Raw genomic sequence first — 24,801 nt, forward strand, 5'->3', positions numbered from 1 at the left:
TCATACGCCAGGTTTGATGTTTGTAAGATTTTTCAGAGTGGAATCACGGTAACGATGGACAGCAGGCGAACAACGAGTCCCCGTGGAAAATGCCTCTCTTGATTTTGACTAGCCCGTAATTTTGTTTTCCGACCAATAGTTCCGTTTTCCAGTGTTCCATAGCATATTCTTTAAATTTCCAGCTGATTTCCAGGTGTTTTAGGACAAGTGTGTGGCAGTGGTTCAAAGTCTTTTTTGTAGTGAATCCAGGTCGTATACAAATTTGTTTTTCATCTTTTGCAATTATCCAGAATCATTTTGTTGCCCAGGAGTTGGTCTTCTGTGCTCCTTCTTCTTCACGTGTTACCTTTTTCTTCTACTGGTATGATGTATTCTTCCAGAAAGTTCTGGATTCTGTCGACTATGATGCCTGTCAGCAATTGGAATATGGTGGTCAAACACGTTACTGGCCTGCAGTATCCAGGTGCTGCCTCTTTGGTTGGGTCCTTCTGTATTACATACGTCTCTCCACTCGTCATGCGTTCGCCGATGTTTCCTGTCTGCAGCATGGCGCTAAACAGTTCAGCCATTTCCACATGCAGACAGCTCAGGTGTTTGAGCCCAGAATTCGTGCAGTCTATCGTTGCCACTTCTCCACTATCTTCGTTCTTTTCCCAACCACTTCAGGTGTACCCTCAGTTGTAGCGTTCTGTTCTACAATTAGGAAGTTCTTACAATTAGGAAAATTTACTTTCGAAGTCCTTTATCCATCCCACACAGTATTTTTGTTGTAGTCTTTTACAGTTGCCCAGAGGTCATTCCGGAACTGGATTGTTGTCTCATCTTGATTCATGCTCTGGCAGAACTGTCTCTGGTTGGATTGGAAAGTTTGATTTATTATTATTGCATTGAAATTTTAAATATTTTATTATTAACCTCTCAGCCTTTTGTGACAAGTTAAATGTAGTTGTGATGGCAATCTTTATTTGGAAAGCAGACAGTAACAAAATGTGACGATCCCCGCGCCCCCCTGCCACCCCCCCCCCCCCCCTCCCCCTTTTACACCTTCCTGCCGGAACAGAACTCTGGAACCAAGGCTGAGCACAATCTCGCAATCTCGGATTAGGGACTGATAGAGTAGCAAATCGGCCGTGTCCTGTTCAAAGAAAGCATCCCGGAATATGCCTTGAGTATTTATCGTTTTACGGGAGCTATGGGAAACCTAAATCTGAATGACTGAACGAAAAACAGAACCATCATCATCCCTTATATGAGTGCAGTGTCTCTTAGCAATATGCCACGTTGTTCAATCTGATAGCCGATCTTCAAAGTCAAGTGATATCGGTCCTTTTCATCTCTTGAGATACATCATCGAACTCCAGTGATAAGTGCCTGTGATTTCCATAACCTTGAAATTCCTTTCGTTCACACGCCAAGGATATCGAGTTACTGGCGAGAGATAACGCTTACAGACGATATGGTGTTCGGTATCTTGAGGAGTTTCCATCTGTCGGTACGTGCCTGGCAGCCGGGAGACGTCGTCTCGCACACTTCTGCACGGCGACCCGCCAGCTACCGCTCTCTGCACGAAGCTTGCGTAGTGCCAAGCCGAACCACCACTTCAATCCAGGTAATGCGACAGTAATTCCTCCACTGTAAAGTGTACTGTTCTCGTATATCGGTTCCCGTAACCAATTGGATAAATGTCATCTCGCATACACTAGCCTTTTTTTTTCTTTTTTGACGTATTTACATGGTTCGTTATCGTCCACGAAAATTATTTCTTTCCGTCGCAGCTTGATAAAACTAAATTTATGGACAGTTACAATCAGCGCACGGTCTTAAGATTTTTCCTTAGTTTCGACGTTTGCTTTTTTATTGTTGTGTTAACTATAGGCCGGCCGGAGTGGCCGAGCGGTTCTAGGCGCTACAGTCTGGAACCACGCGACCGCTACGGTCGCAGGTTCGAATCTTGCCTCGGGCATAGATGTGTGTGATATCCTTAGGTTAGTTAGGTTTAAGTAGTTCTAAGTTTATGGGACTGATGACCTCAGATGTTTAAGTCACATAGTGCTCAGAGCCATTTGAACCATTTTTTTTATTAATTATGTTGCCTTTTACTCTGCAAATTTTTCGAAACATATTTGCGTTGTCATATTTTTGTCTGGTTGTTCAGCGGCATGCCGTTTAGTCTGGCGATATCTGAAAAACCACTTATCCAGAAAAATTAAAACTAAAGTTTGTGTTCTGCCTTACGGCAGGTCTTGTCATGGGGAAGCCTCGCAGAGAGGTCCATCGCATGAGCGTCTAGGGAAGTGATCCCAGTGGTGGTTTCCCGTTGCCTTCCACTGATGATGATGAAATGATAATGAGGACAACACAACACCCAGTTCCTTAGCGGAGAAGCTCTCCGACCAAGCCGGGAATCGAACTCCTTTTTTTTTTTTTTTTAACCATATCTCGGGCCCCTTGGCGTGACCGACCACCGCGCTGACCACTCAGCTATCGGGGCGGGCTATCCAGAAAAGAAACTCCGCATAACATTAACGGTCTGTGTGTTCTGCTTTTAAACATGAACACTATGTTTGTACGGACCGCACATCTCTTCACAGCTCTCATTCAAAAACATGAAATTTTCATTGGCAGCAATATACCACGTCTCTTAATAATGCTAAATATACACCGATGAGCCAAGACATTATGACCACGTGTTTAATACGGCGTTATTCTCAAACACAGTACAACAGAGATTCTGCTTGGCATGGATTATACAAGTCCTTGACAGGATTCCACAAGTATGTGGCACCAGATGTCTACCATGTAAATGGCGCCCGATGTGTGTTCCAGTGGGTGCAGATCAGGCACATTTTCTGGCCAAGACATCAATGTGAGTTCACTAAAATGCCTCTCAAACCACTGTAGCAAGATTCTGACCTTGCAACACGGACAGTTATCCTGCTAGAAGATATCATCGCCGTAGGGGGAGACCAGAAGCATAAAGCGACGCAGGTGGCCCGCAATAATGTTCACGTAGTTCACTGCCGTCATGAGGCCTTCGATTACCACCGGAGATCCCATGGAATCCCAATTCACTGTACCTCATAGCATAATTCTGTCCTCACCGCCCTCATCTCTGGGGTGCAGCACGTTTCGCGCAGCCGTTTGCCTGGACGGTGACACTGTGCCCACTGCAATCAAAACTGACGACGCCCTTGGGTCAACATGCGAAAACGTAGGGGGCGTGTGATGTGGAGCTCTATGTTCAACAATGGCCTTTGAACGGTTCGCTCCGGAATCCTCGTGCCTGCACCAGCATTGTACTGTGTCGTCAGATCTGCCACAGATCTCACTACCCATCCCGGATTACACAGTGAGGGACCCTCCGACCTCTACGTTTTGCGATGAGACGTGGTCGTCGAATACCATACGGCCTACTCGTTATTTCACTATCCTTCAACCACTTTCCATAGGAGCTCACGACAGTAGTACGCCAATAGGCGACCATCTTTGCCGTTTCAGAGATTACAGTTTCCAGCCGCAGCGCCATAACAATGTACCCCTTGTCCAAACCGCTTATGTCACTGGTTTTTCGCATTTCGGTCCGTGTCTTCGCTATAATGATTGTCCATTCGGCTCTCTTCCGATTTAGCCGAGCGGTCTAAGGCGCTGCAGTCATGGACTGTGCGGCTGATCCCGGCGGAGGTTCGAGTCCTCCCTCGGGCATGGGTGTGTGTGTTTGTCCGTAGGATAGTTTAGGTTAAATAGTGTGTAAGCTTAGGGACTGATGACCTTAGCAGTTAAGTCCCATAAGATTTCAAACACATTTGAGGCATTTTCTCTTCCGATTACATTCTCTCCTTACTGCGTCATCTGCCCGCGACACCACCAGGTGGCGGCATTCAACCTCGCGGTGAGCAGTGATCATAATGTTCTGGCTCATCAGTTATGTCCCACAGCCGAACGCAAATCTTTGAATTCGACGCAACTTTGTCGTCTCTCTTTCTTTTGTTGTTGTTTATTTGTTGAAGCAGCTTCTCATCCAACATTACGATACTGAATGGACCCATTAAAAAACAAAGAACAATTCGAGGTGGCCGCTGAAAATCAAACCAAATAACTCTGGATGAGTGATCTGCGACACAAACAATCTTTTTTCACGTCTCCTTCCCTGACCAAGAAGCAGCCGCTGTGAATTTCTCGGTTCCTTCTACCTAATTCTTAGACAGGCAACGAGAGGCCTGTGGTGGTTCTCACATTTGTCATACCACCAAGGGAAATCTCCCTAAATCCTTGGTCAGAACAGGGTGATTTGCAATTATATTATTGTGTTACTGAGACCATATTGCCGACATAAATAATGCCAACTGTTGGAATGTGCTTGTAAAAGAACACAATCGCTGCTCCTAAAATCTGTGCGTCTTGTCTCTCTACAGCTCGAAGTTGTAGACTGAAACAGTCTGTCTCTGTGATCCTTGAAGATGATTCAGAAAGCTGACTCAATTAACTATCGTTTCCGATGCCTGTAAACATTATAAAAATTCCATATTATGAACAGTAGAAACAGGAGGATGCCGGGACGAAAACAACAGGGACTCCCAACGCGCGAAATACAAAGCATAGGGATCAGTAACGGCAGAAGCTGTCAGGCACCTAAAACTACTTGAATTTTAATTGACTAACAATGACTAAAGCTGAAAAATCCAACCGACAAACGAATAAAGAAATCCTGTTCTGAATTTTACATCAGTCCATATTTATCTGTTTTTATGTGACCTTACCACTTGTAAACCATGGCCAAACAGGTGTGAGGAACAATCTGAAAATCGCATCCAGTCCACCAGTGAACCAGGCCAAAATTCTCAACCAAGTGCAAGAATTCGGTATGGATGTGGGTCTCACAACCTAGCAAGGCTACCACTCTATGTGTTACCTTATTTTCATTATCAGAATCACAGCACTTTCTTTTCGATTTCACTTTTTTCTAACTGCAGAAAGTACTTCTTTTATCTTTTTCCTGTCGACAGTAGCCTCTGTTGCTACAATTAAACGCTTTATACAAATGGATTAAATTCAGAAATATATGCCCTCGACAACCTAACGATGAAGCAGCAACTATGATAAAATAGTTTCATTTCTAGACTAGTGAAAAAATGAAAACATTGCAGCTACAGCTCCCATCCCGTCGAAGGGATTTTTTCATAAACTACCTAATCAAAAGTGTCTGGACGCCCTATTTAGTGCGGAACTGACCACAAGATTCCACGACAGGCGAATCCGCCAGTAGAAACCCAGGCGGGGAGTGTTCTGTTGTCAGTAGAAGAGCGGTAAAAACTGGCTGGGTCAGTCAGAAGGGCTCAATAACTTCGAACGTGAACTATTCATTGGGTGTCGTCTGAGTAAAGACATGCTATGACCGTGATGCATGGGCTGCTGGCGAGTGCCGTCACGTTATGTTCAGGGATGAATCGCGGTTCTGCAGTGTGGTCTAAAGCACGGCTTTCCGGATTGGGAAGGAACGCCTGGTCCGCAGCACGAGTCCGCCTGGCGGACTTGTGTCGAGGTCCGGTGAGCTGGTCAGTTTGTGGATGGTTTTTAGGCGGTTTCCCATCTGCCTCAACGAATGCGGATGGTTCCCCTTATTCCGCCTCAGCTACACTACGTCGGCGATTGCTGCGCAAACAAGTTCTCCACGTACGCATACACCACCATTACTCTACCACACAAACATAGGGGTTACAACTCGTCTAGTGTGAGACGTTCCCTGGTGGTTGGGGTGAAGGGGGGGGGGGGGGGGGGTCCACCCTGCGCCAAACTGCACAACAACCCTGAAAGAGTGGTTCGGTTAACATAAATACAACACAATACAATCATGGTACACCGCAGGCATATTGTATCTTCATATATTACCTCTTATACGATAGTATCGTGGTGCCATTTTTCAAACAGAGATCGCTTGTTCACAAATGACATGTGGATCTATGAACTGTCTACCTGATGTTGGGGTACTGCTGCGGTTAGTAAGATCCCCAGATCTGTCCCCAGAGAACCAGCTCAGACATTGTTCCAATGGCAGTATCCTAGGTAGTAAGAAAAAGTTATAACAGTTAAGGGCCAGCTTGCCTCCTGTGAGGATACAATGGCTTCATGACACCCTTCTCAACCAAATACGTGCATGCATCCTGGCCAGAGGGGTGCAACGTCATATTGGTAACTGGGCTCATACTGCCTAGTTCTTTGTAAATGTGACTCAATTTTGTAATCACTGAAATAACATCACATACCCTCTCAACCTGCGAAGTTCCATTTCGTTGCCTTCTTACCTTCTGGGTGCTTCACCTTTTTAACACGCATTGTATGTTATTTACTGATTTAAATACTCGATATATATGTTATTCACAAACTGAACTGTAACAGACTGCAGCCCACTTCATACACACACTGATGAATCAAAACAATATGATGACAGAAGCGGCTTCGACAAAGGGCAGATTGTTATGATTTTAACGCCTGGGAACGAACATTCCGTAAACAGCGAAGTTCGTCAGCTGTTAGCGTGCTACTGTACTATCTATGAAAACCGATTGAAGGACGATGAAATCGTGTGTAGGCGACAAAGTTTTGGACCTCCACGACTCACTACAGAACTTGAAGACCGGAGCATTGCCTACTCTTAAAGCACGATAGGCGGGTCTTTGGCAGATCTAACGACAGAGGGCGGCTACAAGTGTTTCGGAAGACACCGTTCAGCGCACATTGTTGAACATATGGTTCCGCAGAAGGCGACCCCTAATTGTTCATTATTGACACAACGACATCGTCAGTTTTGATTGTAATGGACACGGGATCGTCCATGGTGGATTGTCGATTAATGGAAATATGTCGCCTGGTCTGATAAATCACATTTCTTGTTACACCAGGTCGATGGTAGCGTCCAGATAATCAGTCATCCAGGCAAACGACTGCTTGAAACATAACGCGCCACGGCCGCTGTCCGATGGGGGCTTGAAATAGATCTGGGACGCTATCAGCCGACAACTCTGTGCCAGCAAACTACCGGTCCATAATGGATGGAAATATCATAACCTGTTTGTACATACCCCCGGAAATCTACAAAGCATTTGTCGAATCCACATCTCGCAAAATCGCTGCATTCTTAACGTAGACCAAGACGCCAAGTGGTCATATTGATTTGGCGCATCAACGTATTTGTTGGTTATACGAACCTATTGCTTCTTCCTGTTGATTGTTATGAGCCTCGACAATGGTGGCCCTACGAAAGGCTTTTTCTTTTTGCCCTGCTCGAATGAATCTCCCTATGCATAACGGTTATTATTTAACACAATAGCATTATAATATTAAAACAAATAATTATGTAATTGATTATTATTCCAACATTAAACGTACATCGCATTCATTTAGTTCTGTGCAATGCTGTTTTCTAACCTCGTCCGACATTATGGACGAATATAACAAAAATAATTCATAATTTCTCTTTAAATATGGCACATCTCAAGAACAAAATTCACTGATTTATATTACAAATCGCATGTATACTGTATAAAAATAACAGAACCAACAATATTTCTCTTGTCATTCATTATTTATATAGATTTTTGAGAAATCATTTTTTAACAAAGCTGTCGTTTCTTTAACACCTTCCTATATCACACGCCACGCCAACTTCGACATATCTGAAACTGCCACGTGCAAAAATATGAATGCCGAACTCGGAGTTATATTTGACCCGACATGTTACCCTAAACGCGGGGATTCCGATTTTAAACAGAAATTGAGTCAACTGGGCATTTGCAATCGTTTATTAATAACTAGTTTATCTGAAACGTGTTTAAACCAAGATAATAATCAGTAAACAGCCTTATAAATCGGAAGTTATGATAGCAAGTAAGTACTTAGTGTTGTTAATTGATAATTCTTTTTCCTGAGATAATCTTATGACAAAATAAGCTGTAAATTCTTCGTAGTGCAACATAAACAATTATCTACTTTTCTGGGACGGAAAACGAAAAGATATCCAAGAACGTGGTCATTTCTATTGACAATATGGCTTGAAATTGAATGCAAAGTAATATTTTTCCAATTTAACTCCAAATAAAATTCCCCAAAATGCTGTGTTTTAAAATAAGCTGTCCACTTTCATGAGCCAAAAGCCGTCTTTTTTCGTTGCATGCAATTCGCGAATTTTTCCACGCATCAAAGAATTTACTGCCAATCAACATTAGCTTTTTCCTAGACAAAAATCTATAGCTTCTGCTGATTGTTTGCTGGTTGGAACATCAGCTAATGTCATCCGCTGAAAGTGCTTTAATTAGGTGCTAAACTCACTTGTTCAGGATTTAAAGTAGCGTTTGGCAGTTATGTACATACTATTGCTTTAAATTTTTCTGCCTGATTTTGATGTGTTTGAAAAGAGTCTTAAAATTCCGAATGAGCAAAAGTTTTGCTTCAGGCTTTCAGTTACGTCATCCACGATTTGTGAACATTGGTCGATTATTTCACTGACATATCTGAAGTTTCATAGTCTTTGTTTCGGGTTTGTTATTTAGCCAGACGTGAAAATAGCATTGGTTGGTGTATCTATATATCTTTATGATATATTTCCTTATTCCTCCTTATAATTATTTCTCGTGCTTACGTACTTAGTTTCGATCGGGCCTTAGTTGTGTATTCTCAACTTCATCGCTGAGAAACCTATCAAAAATCGGACAGGTCGGACTAATGTATGTTTGGCCAGGCATGACCGAAAAAAGTCGGGAATATCCGGCTACAGCAGGACACCTGGCCTCTAGACAGGAGACATAACGCATTCCTTTATTTCCGTGGTTTATTTAACCTCGAGCAGACACGCTTATGTATTAAGTGTGCCAACCACAAATAAAACTATGTATTAAAGTGGCACACATACAGCCGTCCTTTCTATCTTATTCACTATTTGGCTACCAGTTTCGGTGATTCAGTACACCATCGTCAGGCCTATTCTGCAACTGCGAGTCAAGTCCAATCGTATATGCGATCCCATCAGTGGCCAACATCTACGAAATGGTTTCTGTAGACTGTAACAACGATGTTGTGTCTCATCATTAACTACCAGCCAGCTGGTTGGACACACAACAACGTTGTTACAGTCTACGAGATCTAGTTCATAGATGTTGGCCACTGATTTATATGATTGGAGTTAACCCCTCGGCATCAGTTACGGCCTGAAAATGGTGTATTGAATCACCGAAACTGGTAGCCATACAACAAATAACATAGAAAGGACGGCTGTAAGTGTTCCATTTTAGTGAACGGCCGAAGTCCTTCAAACCTTGAATCAGAAGGATGGACATACGAAAACAAATATAATTGTTGTGCACCTTTCCATTGTTGTTTCACAATTGAAAGCACATTGTGTTTTTGGTCTTCAGTCCTGAGACTGGTTTGATGCAGCTCTCCATGCTACTCTATCCTGTGCAAGCTTCTTCATCTCCCAGTACCTACTGCAACCTACATCCTTCTGAATCTGCTTAGTGTATTCATCTCTTGGTCTCCCCCTACGATTTTTACCCTCCACGCTGCCCTCCAATACTAAATTGGTGATCCCTTGATGCCTCAGAACATGTCCTACCAACCGATCCCTTCTTCTGGTCAAGTTGTGCCACAAACTTCTCTTCTCCCCAATCCTATTCAATACTTCCTCATTAGTTATGTGATCTAGCCATCTAATCTTCAGCATTCTTCTGTAGCACCACATTTCGAAAGCTTCTATTCTCTTCTTGTCCAAACTATTTATCGTCCATGTTTCACTTCCATACATGGCTACACTCCATACAAATACTTTCAGAAATGACTTCCTGACACTTAAATCTATACTCGATGTTAACAAATTTCTCTTCTTCAGAAACGCTTTCCTTGCCATTGCCAGTCTACATTTTATATCCTCTCTACTTCGACCATCATCAGTTATTTTGCTCCCCAAATAGCAAAACTCCTTTACTACTTTAAGTGTCTCATTACCTAATCTAATACCCTCAACATCACCCGACTTAATTCGACTACATTCCATTATTCTCGTTTTGTTTTTGTTGATCTTCATCTTATATCCTCCCTTCAAGACACCATCCATTCCGTTCAACTGCTCTTCCAAGTCCTTTGCTGTCTCTGAAAGAATTACAATGTCATCGGCGAACCTCAAAGTTTTTATTTCTTCTCCATGGATTTTAATACCTACCCCGAATTTTTCTTTTGTTTCCTTTACTGCTTGCTCAATATACAGATTGAATAACATCGGGGAGAGGCTACAACCCTGTCTCACTCCCTTCCCAACCACTGCTTCCCTTTCATGTCCCTCGACTCTTATAACTGCCATCTGGTTTCTGCACAAATTGTAAATAGCCTTTCGCTCCCTGTATTTTACCCCTGCCACCTTTAGAATTTGAAAGAGAGTATTCCAGTCAACATTGTCAAAGGCTTTCTCTAAGTCTACAAATGCTAGAAACGTAGGTTTGCCTTTCCTTAATCTTTCTTCTAAGATAAGTCGTAAGGTCAGTATTGCCTCACGTGTTCCAGTATTTCTACGGAATCCAAACTGATCTTCCCCGAGGTCGGCTTCTACTAGTTTTTCCATTCGTCTGTAAAGAATTCGTGTTATTTTTTTGCAGCTATGGCTTATTAAACTGATTGTTCGGTAATTTTCACATCTGTCAACACCTGCTTTCTTTGGGATTGGAATTATTATATTCTTCTTGAAGTCTGAGGGTATTTCGCCTGTTTCATACATCTTGCTCACCAGATGGTAGAGTTTTGTCAGGACTGGCTCTCCCAAGGCCGTCAGTAGTTCCAATGGAATGTTGTCTACTCCGGGGGCCTTGTTTCGACTCAGGGCTTTCAGTGCTCTGTCAAACTCTTCACGCAGTATCGTATCTCCTATTTCATCTTCATCTACATCCTCTTCCATTTCCATAATATTGTCCTCAAGTGCATCGCCCTTGTATAGACCCTCTATATACTCCTTCCACCTTTCTGCTTTCCCTTCTTTGCTTAGAACTGGGTTTCCATCTGAGCTCTTGATGTTCATACAAGTGGTTCTCTTATCTCCAAAAGTCTCTTTAATTTTCCTGTAGGCAGTATCTATCTTACCCCTAGTGAGATACGCCTCTACATCCTTACATTTGTCCTCTAGCCATCCCTGCTTAGCCATTTTGCACTTCCTGTCGATCTCATTTTTGAGACGTTTGTATTCCTTTTTGCCTGCTTCATTTACTGCATTTTTATATTTTCTCCTTTCATCAATTAAATTCAATATCTCTTCTGTTACCCAAGGATTTCTACTGGCCCTCGTCTTTTTACCTACTTGATCCTCTGCTGCCTTCACTACTTCATCCCTCAAAGCTACCCATTCTTCTTCTACTGTATTTCTTTCCCCCATTCCTGTCAATTGTTCCCTTATGCTCTCCCTGAAACTCTGTACAACCTCTGGTTCTTTCAGTTTATCCAGGTCCCATCTCCTTAAATTCCCACCTTTTTGCAGTTTCTTCAGTTTTAATCTACAGGTCATAACCAATAGATTGTGGTCAGAGTCCACATCTGCCCTTGGAAATGTCTTACAATTTAAAACCTGGTTCCTAAATCTCTGTCTTACCATTATATAATCTATCTGATACCTTTTAGTGTCTCCAGGGTTCTTCCATGTATACAACCTTCTATCATGATTCTTAAACCAAGTGTTAGCTATGATTAAGTTGTGCTCTGTGGAAAATTCTACCAGGCGGCTTCCTCTTTCATTTCTTAGCCCCAATCCATATTCACCTACTACGTTTCCTTCTCTCCCTTTTCCTACACTCGAATTCCAGTCACTAATGACTATTAAAATTTCGTCTCCCTTCACTGTCTGATTAATTTCTTTTATTTCATCATACATTTCTTCAATTTCTTCGTCATCTGCAGAGCTAGTTGGCATATAAACTTGTACTACTGTAGTAGGTGTGGGCTTCGTATCTATCTTGGCCACAATAATGCGTTCACTATGCTGTTTGTAGTAGCTTACCCGCATTCCTATATTCCTATTCATTATTAAATCTACTCCTGCATTACCCCTATTTGACTTTGTGTTTATAACCCTGTAGTCACCTGACCAGAAGTCTTGTTCCTCCTGCCACCGAACTTCACTAATTCCCACTATATCTAACTTTAACCTACCCATTTCCCTTTTTAAATTTTCTAACCTACCTGCCCGATTAAGGGATCTGACATTCCACGCTCCGATCCGTAGAACGCCAGTTTTCTTTCTGCTGATAACGACATCCTCTTGAGTAGTCCCCGCCCGGAGATCCGAATGGGGGACTATTTTACCTCCGGAATATTTTACCCAAGAGGACGCCATCATCATTTAATCATACAGTAAAGCTGCATGCCCTCGGGAAAAATTACGGCCATAGTTTCCCCTTGCTTTCAGCCGTTCGCAGTACCATCACAGCAAGGCCGTTTTGGTTATTGTTACAAGGCCAGATCAGTCAATCATCCAGACTGTTGCCCTTGCAACTACTGAAAAGGCTGCTGCCCCTCTTCAGGAACCACACGTTTGTCTGGCCTCTCAACAGATACCCCTCCGTTGTGGTTGTACCTACGGTACGGCTATCTGTATCGCTTAGGCACGCAAGCCTCCCCACCAACGGCAAGGTCCATGGTTCGAAAGCACATATATTGCTCCATTACTGCTTCAGGTAACACAGTGATGAATTGTGTTGTCATACGTCCAAGTGAGCAACTGTAATATAAAATAAAGTGATCTGGGTGAGAAGAAATTTACGCTCCGTGCAAGAAAATTACTCAGATTACGAGCTAGCAGCACTAGTAATCGAATAAGCGGTTGGCTGGGATCTGATGCAACCGCACTGTTTAATGCTTCGAGTGGGTCCTTACTTCGGGGTGGCACCTGTTCGTGGTAACAGAATGAGATAACGAAAATTTATTAAACAGTGCTGTAACTCATATAATGTAAGCTAAGTTTATCGTTGTTCCATTAATCTGTGATTAAACTGTGATTTTGGTCGTACATGTTTATCTCGGTAACATAACGACAGCTACTATTTACACGAATGCAAAATACGCCGCGTGACCGCTCGTGATACGAAAAACGGCGCACCCGCTCGAAGGTTCAATACACTGGTTCAAATGGCTCTGAGCACTATGGGACTTAACATCTGTGGTCATCAGTCCTCTAGAACTTAGAACTACTTAAACCTAACTAACCTAATGACATCACACACATCCATGCCCGAAGCAAGATTCGAACCTGCGACCGTAGCATTCGCGCGGTTCCGGACTGAGCGCCTAGAACCGCTCAACCACCGCGGTCGGCAATACACTGGTACTATTATCGCTTCTAGTCGAAATTCGACCAGTTGTGTTTATTGAAATAATTTTTTAATTTCTATTTCATTGTGAGGCCTTGGTACAGTGAGTCGAAAAATAATTTTTGTTTTAACGGCGGCAGTATCACATGAAGTATCGTCAGATGCGAAATATTTTGCATTACGAAATCTGCACTGCATATTCTTCAGGCCGCAGTTATACCTCTCAAATTTATTTGGAATTACATTCAGTGCATATTTAAACATATATTTTAAAATGGTTCAAACGGCTCTGACCACTATGGGACTTAACTGCTGTGGTCATCGGTCCCCTAGAACTTAGAACTACTTAAACCTAACTAACCTAAGGACATCACACACATCCATGCCCGAGGCATGATTCGAACCTGCGACCGTAGCGGTCGCGCGGTTCCAGACTGTAGCGCCTAGAACCGCTCGGCCACTCGGGCCGGCCATATCTTTCAAAAGAGCAACTGAATTATCATCAGCAATCTCCAAGTTATTCTTATCACTTCGTCTACACAAAAATTGACCATCTCTAGCTCTTTGACTTTCCGTCCGACCCTTTAGTGTTCCTCTTCGAGGCATAGGCTAAAACAAATATAGTTTCTGTTACATCCTAGCTAGTCGTCGAATATGGGATGTCTAGGAAACCTGCTTTCTCGGATTGCTAGACAGCATTCAAACAAATCGTATTAATGAGTTTTATTACGAAAAGTAAATGACAATGCCACACGGCTAGCCGCGCGGTCTTCCGGAGCGGGAAGGCGTGCCAGTCTCCGGCACGAATCCGCCCGGCGGTTTAGTGTCGAGGTACGATACGCCGGCCAGCCTGTGAATGGTTTTTAAGGCGGTTTTCCATCTCCATCGGCAAATGCGGACTAGTTCGTCTTATTCCGCCTCAGTGAGCGATTGCTGCGCAAAAACTGTCTCTACGTACGCGTAAACCACAATTACTCTCCCACACAAACATTTGGGGCTACACTCGTGTGGTCTGGTATGAGACATCAAAGCCTATTTCTACATTCATGATTAAAGAAGATACTCAGGAAGAATTGCTCGTTACTGCTGCAGGACTAACAACAGCTTATAAAGCTGTCAAGCATCATCAATCCTTAAGTTCGCTTGACTGAACCGTAAAACTGAATGCCGCGATGTATCCTGACTCCTAAGTCGCCGAAAAGCAGTCTACAGCCACGACCAAAGCTACAACGATTGTTAAAAATATTCTCGCACCACACTCCGTGTCCAAATGCATAAAACAATTGCAAAAAGTTTCATTTTACGGCATACGCACCGATGCATCGAACCACAAGACTAAAAAGATGTATCTTTAGTTGTTCAATACTTTACTGAAACTGATGGAATCCAACAGCAGCTGTTGAAATTTGATTCGCTCAACAACGAAACATTGGAGACAATGGAAAAGTTTTGTCTAGACACTTTAAGACTACCGCAAATTCCATTAGATAAATTAATTGCTTTTTGTAGAGACAATACCAGTACTAGCTAAGGAGGGCTTAATCGACGCGGCCAATGGAATGTGTTCCACCAAATTAAAAAAAAAACTAAGAAAAAATGTAGAAGGAATGAGATTCCCTGCCCATATTCCTCACAACTCTATATCAAGCGCTGCTGGAGTCTTAACCATCATCATTGAAATAATCGTCATGAAAATGTTTAATTACTTTTCAATATAAACGGTAAGGACAGAGAAGTTGAAAGAGTTCTGCTTATATGATGATGTCAATCATCAGACTCTTCTTTGTCAGTCAAAACAAGGTGTCTATCATTAAAGTCCGCAGCTGACAGAATTCCTAAGCTATGGATTCCATTAAAAATGTTTTTGACGCCGAAGACAGGCCACCAAACATAATTTCAGATTTTTTCAGTAGTTCGATCAGTGAAAATTACTTCATGTTTCTGGAGTCAAAAAAATATAAAAAGCGTGGAGAGGAATAAGGTCTCGATAATCCAAATAAGAAATATATTAATCGACACTCAAACATGTCTGAATGAAAGGAAGACTGTCAATTTTATTGGCATGCAAACCAAGTTGAATTTGAAGAAGTTAAAGAATGAGAACCCGAACCAATAATTAATTTGATTTGGAAATCTGAGGAAGAGACAATGGCTTTCTATACCATAGCATTTCATTACTTAGAGAGGTGGGCGATTTCTTTTAATAAATATCAAGTATTTGATAAGATGACGCTATCTGGAATCCCAGATGGGATGATGACCGAAAACACTATTTTATGCCTGACTAAAAATTGTGTGGAGATTTCAAGCGACAGTTGTTTACAAGAATATATGTATCTGAAGAGTTTTTTAGAATCTAATCGTGACTCGGAAGAATGGAAGTGTGAACACTCCGTGGCGGAAAGTTGATCCACTTTCTTAAGGAAACCGAAAATCCTGAACGAAAATGCCAACTGCTAAAATTATGCGAGTATTTGTTTTCTACTTCTGCACACACCACCGCTGTGGAAAGAGTACTTTCGCTGACGTCAGCCCAGTAGATATATGAAAGACTTGCTGAAACAGGTGAAATCTCGCGAAAAATTTGATGTACCAACTACTTCTGCTGCAACAAGTTCCATGTTATTGTGTTCTAAGTAAAAAGTAATTGTAGTGAGTAATTGTTTACTTCATTTCTACGCCCCTATCGTATGGTGTCCTGGCGAGATCCCAGCTAGATATGGCAACGCTTCACATAACGAAAACAACTGAAGCGCATTGCATATACAAATATCAAAAAATGTTTTGTATCACGTCGGTTCCGAGAGTTCCGGAACCTGGACAGAAAATTAGAATAGAGATCAACGTATAGATCATTCCGCTCTTTTTATAGCTCATGAAAACCACACATTGCATGTTGTACCACGATACAGCGAGACCTTCAGATGTGGTGGTCCAGATTGCTCAATACACCGGTACCTCTAATACCCAGTAGCATGTCCTCTTGCTTTGATGCATGCCTGTATTCATCGTGGCATACTATCCACAAGTTCATCAAGGCGCTGTTGGTCCAGATTGTCCCACTCCTCAGAGTGGTTGGTGGTCACGTCGTCCATAAACAGCACTTTTCAATCTACCCCAGGCATGTTCGGTAGTGTTCATGTCTGGAGAACATGCTGACCATTCTAGTCGAGTGATGTCGTTATACTGAAGGAAGTGATTCGAAATACAGGCACGATGGGAGCTCGAATTATCGTCCATGAAGACGAATGCGTAACCAATATGCTGCCGATATGGTTGCACTATCGGTCGGAGGATGGTATTCACGTATCGTACAGCCGTTAGGCGCCTTCCATTACCACTAGCGCCGTACGTCGGCCCCACATAATGTCACCCCGAAAACAGCAGGGAACCTCCACCTTGCTGTACCCGCTGGACAGTGTGTCTAAGGCGTTCAAAGGGACTGTGTCTGTGATACAACATCCACAGTCAACGTCATCTTCAGGAGTTCTGGGAATTGGGGTGACGCAAGATTTCTTTTGATGTGCGCTTTTAGACGGAAAGATCCGTTGCTGTATGATTACATGACTGCAGCACAGTCACTGGAAGCAGTTAGTTCCATAAAATATTTAGGAGTAAGCGTACAAAACGAATTAAATTGGAACGACCACATAAACCTAACTGCAGTAAGGGCAGCTGCCAGACTGAAATTCATTGGAGGAGTTCTCAGGAAATGTAGTCCATCAATAAAGGTGATAGCTTACAAAACCCTCGTTTGACCAATTCTTGAATATTGGTCGATAGTCTGGGATCCGTACCAGAAATGATTTATAGAGGAAACAGAAAAGATCCAAAGAAGGATAGTGCTTATTTGTTACAGGTTCCCTACTACAGTGGCAGGCGCTGCAAGAGAGGTGTTCTGTACCACGGTGTGGGTTATTGTTCAAGTTCCGAGAGCGTGCGTACCCAGAAGCGTCAACTAATATATCTCCTCTTTCTACGCATATCTCGCGAAAATATCATGGAGATAAAATTAGAGAGATTCGACCGAACACGGAGGCTTACCAGCAACTGCTCTTTCCCGCGCACCACTCGCGACTGCAACAGAACAGAGAAAAATGATACTGATAAGCAAAGTATCCTCTGCCACACACCGTCAGGTGGCTTGCGAAGTATAAATGTAGATGCGTGAGGTGTGTGCACTAACTTGATCCTGCTGGAAGAGCAGATATCCCTGACGTTGTAGGAATGGTATACGAATAGATTGAGAAGATAACCTAGACGTGGCACATCAATGTGGATAGAGGTGGTTCTGGATGTCGCTCCCTGATACACTCTGGTAGTTGTTGATCCGCTCTGACGCTGAACACCAAACCGTTGCCAAGGCAAAATTTGTTTTCATATGAAAGCACAACTTTGTGCCTCTCACGCCTCCAACTGCTCTTTTGGAGCAGAAGTGATTTCTGGCGTTCCGCAAGGCAGTGTTACAGGCACTCTGCTATTCCTTACCTATAAAAACAATGTAGGAGCCAATCTGAGCAGCAGTAAACATTCTCGAATACGAATCAAGATTAACTGCCATTGTGAGGAGCAGATATCCTCAGTTTAGTGAAGCAGCTTAAATACACTCCTGGAAATGGAAAAAAGAACACATTGACACCGGTGTGTCAGACCCACCATACTTGCTCCGGACACTGCGAGAGGGCTGTACAAGCAATGATCACACGCACGGCACAGCGGACACACCAGGAACCGCGGTGTTGGCCGTCGAATGGCGCTAGCTGCGCAGCATTTGTGCACCGCCGCCGTCAGTGTCAGCCAGTTTGCCGTGGCATACGGAGCTCCATCGCAGTCTTTAACACTGGTAGCATGCCGCGACAGCGTGGACGTGAACAGCATGTGCAGTTGACGGACTTTGAGCGAGGGCGTATAGTAGGCATGCGGGAGGCCGGGTGGACGTACCGCCGAATTGCTCAACACGTGGGGCGTGAGGTCTCCACAGTACATCGATGTTGTCGCCAGTGGTCGGCGGAAGGTGCACGTGCCCGTCGACCTGGGACCGGACCGCAGCGACGCACGGATGCACGCCAAGACCGTAGGATCCTACGCAGTGCCGTAGGGGACCGCACCGCCACTTCCCAGCAAATTAGGGACACTGTTGCTCCTGGGGTATCGGCGAGGACCATTCGCAACCGTCTCCACGAAGCTGGGCTACGGTCCCGCACACCGTTAGGCCGTCTTCCGCTCACACCCCAACATCGTGCAGCCCGCCTCCAGTGGTGTCGCGACAGGCGTGAATGGAGGGACGAATGGAGACGTGTCGTCTTCAGCGATGAGAGTCGCTTCTGCCTTGGTGCCAATGATGGTCGTATGCGTGTTTGGCGCTGTGCAGGTGAGCGCCACAATCAGGACTGCATACGACCGAGGCACACAGGGCCAACACACGGCATCATGGTGTGGGGAGCGATCTCCTACACTGGCCGTACACCACTGGTGATCGTCGAGGGGACACTGAATAGTGCACGGTACATCCAAACCGTCATCGAACCCATCGTTCTACCATTCCTAGACCGGCAAGGGAACTTGCTGTTCCAACAGGACAATGCACGTCCGCATGTATCCCGTGCCACCCAACGTGCTCTAGAAGTTGTAAGTCAACTACCCTGGCCAGCAAGATCTCCGGATCTGTCCCCCATTGAGCATGTTTGGGACTGGATGAAGCGTCGTCTCACGCGGTCTGCACGTCCAGCACGAACGCTGGTCCAACTGAGGCGCCAGGTGGAAATGGCATGGCAAGCCGTTCCACAGGACTACATCCAGCATCTCTACGATCGTCTCCATGGGAGAATAGCAGCCTGCATTGCTGCAAAAGGTGGATATACACTGTACTAGTGCCGACATTGTGCATGCTCTGTTGCCTGTGTCTATGTGCCTGTGGTTCTGTCAGTGTGACCATGTTATGTATCGGACCCCAGGAATGTGTCAATAAAGTTTCCCCTTCCTGGGACAATGAATTCACGGTGTTCTTATTTCAATTTCCAGGAGTGTAACTTAATAAAGCCAAGGCGTGCTGTCCAGCTTGCATACCAGTCAGGTGCCTTTCAGAGTACGTTGATACAATAGCTCCATTCTTAGTAGTCATATAAACCGCTCGCTCATCAAAAGATCCTTACCTAAAGACTGGAAAGTTGTACACGTCACACCAATATTCAAAAAAATAATTACAGACCCATATTACTAACGTTGATATGCAGTAGGGTTTTGGAACATATGCTATTGTCGAACATTATGAATTACATTGAAGAAAACAATTTATTGACAAATAGCCAACAGAGATTCAGGAAACATCGTTCTTGTGATATGCAACTAGTTCTTTATTCTCACAAAATAATGGGTGATATCGACAGCAGCTGTCAAATTGATTCCACATTCTTAGATTTCCGAAAGACTTTTGACACTGTTCCTCACATGCGACTTCCAATCAACTTGCGTGCCTATGGAGTACCGTCTCAGTTGTGCGACTGGATTCGTGACCTCCTGTCAGAAACGTAATAGTTCGTAGCAATTGCCAAAAAGTGATAGAGTGAAACAGAAGTAATATCTGGCGTTCGCCAAGCAAGTGACATACGTCTTATGCTGATTCTGATCTATATAATCGAGTCTGGAGACAATCTGACCAGTCCTCTTAGACTGTTTGCAGATGATGCTGTCATTTTCCGTCTTGTTAAGCCATCAGATGATCAAAACTAATTGCAAAATGATTTAGATACGATATCTGTATGGTGTGAGAAGTGGCAGTTGACTCTAAATAATCAACAGCGTGAAGTCGTCTGCATCAATACTGAAAGGAATCCACTAAATTTCGGTTACTGATACATGATAAATCACACAAATCTAAAGGCAGTGAATACAACTAAATATTTAGGGATAACAGTTACGAATGGAAAAGATCGCATAGAGAATGTTATGGGGGAAAGCGAACCAAAAACTGTGAAGCCAACCAAACACTGTGATTTATAGGCAGAACACTTAGATAATGCAACAGGTCTATTAAAGAAGATGTAGAAGGAAGGGCTTCACTTGATCACCGAGGATACTGAAATAAACTTTGTGGATCATGCCCACGGTGAACCGAATGAGTGCACTCAAGTAATTGTACGAAAAGCAACCCGAAACATCATCGACCTATACGATGTGAAACGAACGCCTCATTGAACTGTCAATGTATTCCACATCTACATCTCCGTGATTGCACTCCTCCGAAATTAAGAGCCTGGCAGAGGGATATCCGATTCACCTTCAAACTATTTCTCTAGTGTTCCACTCTCGAACGGCATGAGGGAAAAAACGAATATTTATATCTTTCTGTGCAAGCTCTGATTTATTTTATGTTGATCATTTCTCCGTATTTAGGTGGACGCTAACAAAATATTTCCGCATTCAGATTGAATTTTCATGAGAAGATCCTCCCGCAACGGAAAACTACTTTGTTTTAATGACTGCCAACCCAATTCGCATATCATATCCGTGACACTTTCTCCCCTCTGTCGCGAGAATACGACACGATTATGCTGCAGTCGTTCTTGACTTCTGTGTGCACAAGGTTACACGCGTACGTTCCTGGTTTGACGAAGACTCAGAACCGCACTCTTTCCAGCCCACTAAATCACTTGATCTTAGGCTGGTGTTACACTATCATATTTCTTTGACAAAGGTTTGATCAAAGATATGATCACATATTCGTCAAATTTGTTTGACAAAGATATTTGACGTGGCGCTAAAATGGGGTATTACACTGTCATCATATTATTCGTCAAAGTTCAAGATGGCTGACAACAACTTATTATGTGCAGCAGTTGCATGTATCGCAACTGCACTGTGTACGCATTTGGAAGAGAAGCGGGGGAAAAAGAAACTTACCTGGGTGAAGCCATGGGTTATACGAGATGATAAAAGCATTCAGCAAAATTTGTTATGTGAGCTTCTAGTGGAGGACGTTAAGTCGTCCATAAATTACTTTAGAATGGATGAGCATACATTTCAGTATTTGCGCATTGAAGTGTCTCGTCATATCACAAAACACAAACTCATTTAACTGCTATATCTGCAGAAGACAGGCTCTCAATAACACACTGATTTCTTGCTACAGGAGAGAGTTACTCTAGCTTATAATACAGCACTCGAATAACACAGTGCATGTTAACTAAAATAATACCTGAAACATTTGAAGCAATTTATAGAGCATAAAAGGACCAATATCTGAAAGTAGATAAATTACATTTTGTGTCCCATAACTACAAAATTAATAGAAATGTATGAATCTGATGAGGTGCTTTACAATGTGAAGCATCCTGAGTGTAAAAATAGTTTAAGGAGACTGGAGACCCAGTATATACATATGTTATGAAATAAGTATGACGATACGTACTTCTGCTTTCTCATGGAGTGGCTTGAGCAGAGGCCATTAATTTTCTTTTTTATGTCGTCAGCAGGGCACCTGGGCCGTATCTTATGGCTAATGAAAAGCTCTCCAGTCTTCTTAGTCTATTTTTGTGCTCAGGATGCCTCACGTTGTAAAGCGCCTCATCAGCTTCATACGTTTCTATTAATTTTGTAGTTGACAGCACATACTAATTTAACTTCGCAGCCAGTTCACAACACACTACTGATGACAGAACGCTGCAGCGATGCTAGCGCTCCTAGTAGTAACATTTCACGTTGCAGTGAACAGAAGACAAGCGACTTATATGATCAAATCTACAGCGAGGCCCTAGATTTGATCATATTTAATTGACGACAGGCAAGATTTGACAAAGTTCCCTTTAACACCATCAAACTTCTTTGACATAAATATTTGTCATATCAACTTTGACAAAGAAGTATGACTGTGTTATACTGGTCTATTAGTCCCGTGGAAAATTGTGAGTCTATTCGGAACAGCGGATGACACGAGTGGTCATCATCCCCACACCTTGGTAACTCTACAGTTCTAAGCGACCAGTTCGTCAATGACAGGTTTCTGCTGTCTGTGAAAAGCCTGAACAAATGTGTGGGTTCTCTTTCTCGCCGAATTCAGGCGTTATCGAATCTAGAGGCAGTGTTACGTGGTATTACCGCCAAGTATTCTGTGGATGACTATCTATTTGTACAGTGTGCTTGCATTCCTCATGGGAAATTTAACAGTATCGCTATTTTTTAAGGTCTTGCTGATGATGGGATCAAGAAGACACAAAGCACTGACTTAATTGGAGAGGGATAGGAGGAAGAAAGTAGCAGTTGCCTTGGCCTGAAGTTGTTTAGGGAGATCACTGCCGCACTAAGATGAAAATTCGCTCTTCTGAGCACCGTGTACAAATACTTTTGTTTGCCGCCGAGCACAGTTCTGCATCGGATTATTTTTTCAATGGGCTAGATAATATGTCTAAATTTTACTTTTTGGCAACGGTATTAATTTACGCGGCGTTTCCCTTCCAGTGTGATTACTACGTCAGTTATCACTGTTTAAGGCTAAATAATATAATATACTCTTGTTTAGTTACAACAGTTCCAAAAATAATGTTGTAACTAGCTGTACCTAGCCACACGTTGCTGTGGCTCAGTCTGGTTAAATGGAAAAAGGAAGAGAGGAGAAAGCACACGTTTCTGATGCTATTGGAATAGGATATGCGTCCTAATGTCTTTCCCTCCAACCCACCCCCCTCTCTGTTCATCTCCTCCTCCCCCTCTTTTTGTACATCTCCTACTCCTCCCTTCTCGCTGTCCATCACTTCTTGCCTCCCTCTCTGTCCATCTTCCCCTCCCCCTTCTCTGTTTCTTCCCCATCTCCTGCCACTCCTCTCTGGCCATCTTCTTTGTGCTCTCAATGTTTTTCCCTCCCATCCCTCTGTCCATCTCCTCTGCCTCCCCCCTTCTTCACCTTGAGTCTTGTGTACTGTTATCGCAAATTCAGATTCTGTAGTAGTATTCTAACCATACGTTGATAACCCATAAATGCAACACCCTGTTTTCTGTCAAAACGTCTGTGAGGAAGAAAACAAGGCAGCACATTGTCTTGTATACAAGTTATGTTAAAATATATATGATGAGAAAAAATATGTATGGAAGAAACAATTTGTTTATTGGCTTAAGTGTCCCGTTATCATAATCAAACTGCCTGCGAAAATGAAACAAAACTGCAGAGCATTTTCTTTCTCTGTACATTGTTATTTAAAAAAAATATAGATTATTTTCAGCTGAATCTTTAATAGAGCGTCATTTAAAATTTGGGATAAATCGAACAAGAACTTTATGAGACTTTTGGTAACTGCTTTTCTCCTTTATATATTAAATATTTATTTACATATTATATATATTTAAAAATAAGTAGACAAAAAGATGTGTATTCACATGAAACGCTGTGTCAAAATTTTAAAGCACTCAACCAATTACTTTTCGAGTTTTGCAAGCATTAACACACACAGGCTGAAATTTTATATATTAAGATTATTGATTCTTTACTGCTTTTCGGATTTTTTGCCATGTAACCAGCTTCCTTGTACACATTTACATAAAATACACACAAAGAATCTCAGCATTAATTAAGAAGCTCAACATGTCGTATAATGAATGTGTAGATGCAAGTTTTACAATAGTGATAGAATAATTGTTACTAACATATCTTAAACACTGCAATGGTAATTTGTCTTTCATTGATGTTATATTTTGTCTATGAATGTATATCAAACCCCAAGAAACACAACTAAAAAATGCGCTACTTGAGATAAATCGACTAAAAGAATTCTATAAAATTTATACTGAAATAGCTAAATTTCAAGCAAGTAATTTAGCCAATAAATTCCATTATAGACCAAACAACAGTAACATGGACATGTAGTTCTGTTCTTGTTGAATGAGAGGTGTTTATCATGTAATTATTAATTAATTATTTAAGTTGTGTCACTTTCTTGATTTTTTAAAAGCTATTTTGTATTTGTTATGACCTTCAGTAATACTTTTACCACTTTTCCACCCCAAATAATATCTATTTTTTTAGTTAGAGAAATAGTAAAATATGACATTCGAATTTCCATGAGGCAAAATTAGTACATACATTACAATAAAAAAGCAAACTGAAGTAGACATTACTGTATTAGAAAAATACAAAATGCATAATTGCAAATTAGAAAATTCATGTAACTTAATAAGAAGTGTCAATTAGCTACAATTTAAGGTACACAGTTAATGGAAACATAGAATCATAAATGGGCTTATTTATACTGTAAGAATACTTTTTGCCAAGAAAAGAGCAGAAATGCATTTTTTGTCTTGTGCGCCCAGTGCACGAAATTTCGTAATATTTAAAACAGCTGTAATCGTCAAAACAGCTTCTGTCCCTTCAGACATGCATGCATGTGTGAAGGGCATTGTAATATACGATACAAATCCTGTGAAACACTGATATTGTAATAATCAATGATGTTAACAATTACATTCAATTCATGTATGACTAGTT

The 24,801-nt window shown here is 42.4% G+C and overlaps 1 protein-coding gene across 1 annotated transcript in view; it reads left to right on the forward strand.

Moving 5' to 3' along the window:
- Nucleotides 1-1,498: 1,498 nt before the first annotated feature.
- Nucleotides 1,499-24,801, forward strand: part of LOC126160864 (UDP-glucosyltransferase 2-like) — a 130,590-nt gene continuing 107,287 nt past the window's right edge. The window contains exon 1 of the mRNA XM_049916938.1: nt 1,499-1,609. The gene's annotated coding sequence lies outside the window, so the exon portion shown is untranslated. The remainder of the gene's footprint in view (nt 1,610-24,801) is intronic.

This window comes from Schistocerca cancellata, chromosome 1 (assembly GCF_023864275.1).
Source record: "Schistocerca cancellata isolate TAMUIC-IGC-003103 chromosome 1, iqSchCanc2.1, whole genome shotgun sequence".
Lineage (NCBI taxonomy): Eukaryota > Metazoa > Arthropoda > Insecta > Orthoptera > Acrididae > Schistocerca > Schistocerca cancellata.